We start from the raw sequence: 6,018 nt of genomic DNA on the forward strand, positions 1-6,018 counted from the left end.
CTGAGAGTTCCCTGCCAGGTGGAGACTCAGAGCAACAGCCTCTGCAGAGAGTCGTGACATGAGTGAAGTGCTGAGCCTTTATGGGGAGAGCAAAGCATGTGGGCCCTGCCCATCCCAGCCCACGTTGGTCTGCAAGCCCCTCCCTCAGGCTTTCTTCCCTTGAAGGTCCCTGAGCCTCAGCCCCGGCATAGAGAAGAATTGTGTAACTGTCTGGAGGGGCAGGAGGCAGCATTCGTGGTCACACAGGTGACACTCACCATGAGGAGGGCAAGCCCTGCTGGCTCAGAGCACACACAGTGTTCCCTTCCGTAACAGACTCTCAGGATGGACGAGACCTCACGGTTCTTCCCTGCAGCCTGTCCTGCTCCCACTTCAATCAGATGCTCCAGGGCCTCACACACCTCTGTCAGGTCATCATCCTTCCAGTCTCTCCTGAAACTTCTCCATGAAGCCTGCCTTGACACCGCAGTCATAGCTGATGGATACTCCCCTGGCCTACTATGGACTTTGTCACCCTAATTATGACATGTGCCACACTGTCATGTCATTCTGTTTTAATTTGGAGGCTAAAATGTTTGAAAATTTACAGAATATTGCAAAAATAAGAATAGTGAAAAGACACACATAGCTTCTACCTGGATTCACCGATAGTTTTTTTACCCAATTTGCTTTAGCACCTGTGCCTTCTCTCTCTGCCCATACACAAACTCACACAGCCTTTCTTTCTTTAGCATGTTGAGAATCAGTTGCATATGCGAAGGCCTCTTCCCTAGATAAGCATGTCCTTTCCCAATACAGATAATCTCATATTAGCCACAGTGCAATTATCAACTTCTATCGTTAACCCTCTTTAATGTAACAGGTACTTTGCTAGGGTCCGCTGGCCTCGGAGTTCTACTCAGCTCAGCCAGCAGTCATCAGACTGAATTTTCTCTAGCTTTCATTGCCTCCCATTATTAGGAGATTTCCTGTCCACACTGAAGCCCCAAATCCCCAGGGGATGCTCTTGTTGTTGTTCAGTCACTCAGTGATGTCCGACTCTTTGCGATCCCATGTACTGCAGCAAGCCAGGCTTCCCTGTCCCTCAGTAACTCCCAGAATTTGCTTAAACTCATCTCTATTGAATCAGAGATGCCATCAAACCATCTCATCCTCCATCATCCCCTTTTCCTCTTGCCTTCAACCTTTCCCAGCATCAGGGTCTTTTGCAATGAGCCAGCTGTTTGCATCAGGTGGCCAAATTATTGGAGCTTCAGCTTCAGCATCGGTCTTTACAATGAATAGTCAGGGTTGATTTCCTTTCAGATTGACTGGTTTGATCTCCTTGCAGTCCAAGGGACTCTCAAGAGCCTTCTCCAGCACCACAGTTCAAAAGCACCAGTTCTTCAGTGCTCAGCCTTCTTTATGGTCCAACTCTCACATCTGTACATGACTACTGGAAAAACCATAGCTTTGACTATATGGACATTTGACCATATTTGACTATATGGACTACAGGGTCAGAAAAGTGATGTCTCTGCTTTTTAATACACTGTCTAGGTTTATCATAGCTTACAACTAGATTTCACCATTCCACACCCATGTCAGCATGACTCCTTTCAGCTCTGTCCAGGCTCTGGCTGACCACTGACACCTCATTTCCATCACCTCTGCTGCTGGGGCTGCTCTCCAGGTCACATACTTATGTTCAGGAAACTTCTTCCTCTTACTCCTGGGCCTCCAGCCCCACATCTCTTTGCTGTCCAAGGTGCAGGAGCCATCTAGCTTATTCAGTGCAGAGGAAGGCAAATGCCTTACACCTGTACAAAACGCTATCTATCCAAGGCCTGGAACATTGTTAATAACTTACACGTGCCCGTGCACTCTACTACATCAAAACCTCTGTATTTGTTTCCAGAGAGGGCAGGGCTGGAGGGAGAGATGGAGGGAGGACTGACCTGCCTCCCGTACATCTCTGCTGCTTGCTGCAGACGTGGGAAAGGACCACTCAGTTCAGTTCAGTTCAGTCGCTTAGTCGTGTCTGACTCTTTGCGACCCCATGAACCACAGCACACCAGGCCTCCCTGTCCATCACCAACTCCCGGAGTTCACTCAAACTCGTGTCCATCGAGTCGGTGATGCCATCCAGCCATCTCATTCTCTGCCATCCCTGTCTCCTCCTACCCCCAATCCCTCCCAGCATCAGACTCTTTTCCAGTGAGTCAACTCATCGCATGAGGTGGCAAAAGTATTGGAGTGTCAGCTTTAGCATCAGTCCTTCCAATGAACACCCAGGATTGATCTCCTTTAGAATGGACTGGTTGGATCTCCTTGCAGTCCAAGGGACTCTCAAGAGTCTTCTCCAGCACCACAGTTCAAAAGCATCAATTCTCCGGCAATCAGCTTTCTTCACAGTCCAACTCTCACATCCATACATGACCACGGGAAAAACCATAGCCTTGACTAGACAGACCTTGGCTGGCAAAGTAATGTCTCTGCTTTTTAATATGCTATCTAGGCTGGTCATAACTTTCCTTCCAAGGAGTAAGCGTCTTTTAATTTCATGGCTGCAATCAGCATCCAAAGTGATTTTGGAGCCCAAAAAAATAAAGTCTGACACTGTTTCCACTGTTTCCCCATCTATTTCCCATGAAGTGATGGGACCAGATGCCATGATCTTCGTTTTCTGAATGTTGAGCTTCAAGCCAACCTTTTCACTCTCCTCTTTCACTTTCATCAAGAGGATTTTTAGTTCCTCTTCACTTTCTGCCATAAGGGTGGTGTCATCTGCATATCTGAGGTTATTGATATTTCTCCCAGCAATCTTGATTCTGTCTTTTTAAAAGCTATGAAATCTGAATTTATGTAACAGTATATATCTTGAGGATCACTTTGCATTAAATTTTCAAACTGAATAATTCTACACTCCTTTACAAAATGTCACCATATCTATTCTCACTTAAGCCCATCCTGATTTTATCCCAGTAAGTACACTAGCATTTCACCCTTACAGAATATCACAGTGTACTGGGAAACTGAAAGCTTGTTTTGTAAAGAAGGCTGAGAGCCAAAGAATTGGTGCTTTTGAATTGTGGTGCTAGAGAAGACTCTTAAGAGTCCCTTGGACAGCAAGGAGATCACCAGTCAATCCTGAAGGAAATCAACCCTGAATGTTCATTGGAAGGACTGATGCTGAAGGTGCAGGTCCAATACTTTGGCCACTTGATGGGAACAGTGGACTCATTGGAAAAGACCCTGATGCTGGGAAAGATTAAAGGCAGAAGAAGAGGGCAGCAGAGGATGAGGTGGTTGGAGAGCATCACCAGCCCAATGGACATGAGTTTGAGCAAACTCTGGGAGATAGTGAGGGACAGGGAAGCCTGGCTTGCTGCTATCCATGGGGTTGCAGAGTCAGACACAACTTGGTGACTGAACAACAGCAACAGTGGGGTACTGAAAGCTTGTTTTGTAGTCACAACATCATGGTGGCAGACCCAGGTTTTAGACCTACTTGTAGTCTGTTCTTGCAATTGCTAAATATTCTTACTCCCAGATGCCTCAGTCTTTTTCTTTTGTAATTAATCCGGATCTATTGAGTAATTCATTTATTTGACATCCTCAAAATAGAAAATATTAGCTTACAGGTACGGGAAGCCATCAACTCTTTCCTGGGAATTGCTATAAAAGAAAAATAAATAGTCAAATGCAATGTTGTCAGTTATATAGTAAAGGCTTGCCTCAAAATTATGAAAATGTATTGGAGGAAGTGGTTGATTCTGTCATGGGGAAAAGGAGGTAAATATTTTTTCTCAAAGAAATCATTAACTCCAGTGTATGAACAATAAACTGAATCAAATATTCACAAAACGTCATCTAAAGATTGTGGCAGGTAATGATACTTCAATCGGTTGACATAGTACATATAAAATTCTGTTCCCAAGAACTAGATATATTCAAGCTAAAGAAGTTCATTTATTCTGTGGTTATGGCGTTTCTATTTTGTTGGTGTTAAAATTCTTCCCACTTTGCTATACACCTAAATTAACACGACAATGCAGATCAACTATACTCCAATAAAATGTTTTAATGTCTTTCATGTAAAATGATATGGGTTACAGATGTTCAGTTTTAGCTTCTTGGTCTTTAACTGACAAATTCAGTAACTTTATATTGTTTCCCATGGAAGGAAATGAATTTTATGCAAGTGGTAAGTTTATGATTCTGTGCTGAGCCTAATCTAGCGCTGAGAAAACCAACGTCCTCCTATCTATTGAGCAAGTATTTGGGCAGAGGCACAACTAAGCTTTCCTCCTAAAAGACACAGAAGCAACCCTAGAGAATTTACAAAACAAGCAAAAGTTCTCAACGTGACCGGGAACTCTTCATTCCAAGAAGCTCATGGAAGGAGAGAAAGATAAGGGAAAGCTCCTTCACCTCTGAGAAGGAGAATGCAGGGTCTGTTACAGTTTTGCGAAAAGTCTCCCACCCCTTTCCCTTTGCGGTTACATGCTTATTACACAGCTACCTCTTCTTTCAATGATGTCCATCTTTGCTTTATATATTCTAAAGGTCTATTGTTAGCTGAATAAATGTTTATAATTGCTGTATCTTCTTGCCATATTGAACCATTGTTAATATATAATGTACTTTGCCTCTTACAGATTATTTAGTCTAATTTATCTGATAATACTATACCATCCCTGCTCTCTTTTTATTGTCATTTTCATTGTTGTTGCTCAGTCACTCTGTCCTGCCCAACTCTTTGAGACCCCATGGACTGCAGCACGCCAGGCTTCCCTGTCCTTCACCATCTCCCAGAGATTGCTCAAACTCATGTCCATTGAGTCAGTGATGCCATGCAAACATCTTGCCCTCTGTCATCCCCTTCTCCCCTGCCTTCAATGTTTCCCAGCATCAGGGTCTTTTCCAATGAGTCAGCTCTTCGCATCAGGTAGCCAAAGTATGGGAACTTCAGCTTCAGCATCAGTCCTTTCAATGAATATTCAGGATTGATTTCCTTTAGGATTGACTGGTTTGATCTCCTTGCAGTCCAAGGGATTTCCAAGAGTCTTCTCCAACACTACAGTTCAAAAGAATCAGTTTTGCTCAGCTTTCTTTATGGTCCAACTCTCACATCCATACATGACTACTGGAAAAACCAAAGCTTTGACTAGATGGACCTTTGTCTGCAAAGTAATGTCTCTGCTTTTTAATATGCTGTCTAGGTTGGTCATAGCTTTTTTTCTAAGGCACAAGCATCTTTTAATTTCATGGCTGCAGTCACCATCTGCAGTGAATTTGGAGCCCAAGAAAATAAAGTCTCTCACTATTTCCTTTGTTTCCCCATCTACTTGCCAAGAAGTGATGGAATGGATGCCATGATCTTTGTTTTTAGAATGTTGGTTTAAAGCCAGCTTTTTCACTCTCCTCTTTTACTTTCATCAAGAGGCTCTTTAGTTTCTCTTTTTTTCTGCCATAAGAGTGATGTCATCTGCATATCTCAGGTTATTGATATTTCTTCCAGCAGTCTTGATACCAGCTTGCACTTTATCGAGCCCGGCATTTCGCATGATGTACTCTGCATATAAGTTAAATAATCAGGGTAGCAATATACAGCCATGATGTACACCTTTCCCAATTTTGAACAAGTCCATTGTTCCATGTCCGGTTCTAACAGTTAAATCTTAACCTGCAAACAGATTTCTCAGGAGGCCAGTAAGGTGGTCTGGTATTCCCATCTCTTTAAGAATTTTCCACAGTTTGTTTTCATCCACACAGCAAAGGCTTTAGCATAGTCAATAAAGCAGAAGTACATTTTTTTCTGTAATTCTCTTGCTTTTTCTATGATCCAACGGATGTTAGCTATTTAATCTCTGCTTCCTGAGTTGAACTTAACTGATATTTATAGAGCATTCCACCCAAAAGCAACAGACTACACGTTTTTCTCAAGTGCACGTGGGACATTCTCCAGGATTGACCACATGCTGGGCCACAAGATGAGCCTTGGGAAATTTAAGAAAATCGAAATCATATCAAGCA

The sequence above is a fragment of the Moschus berezovskii genome, chromosome 4 (genome assembly GCF_049115385.1).
Source record: "Moschus berezovskii isolate FMDL1 chromosome 4, NW_MosBer_1.0, whole genome shotgun sequence".
In the NCBI taxonomy this organism is placed as follows: domain Eukaryota; kingdom Metazoa; phylum Chordata; class Mammalia; order Artiodactyla; family Moschidae; genus Moschus; species Moschus berezovskii.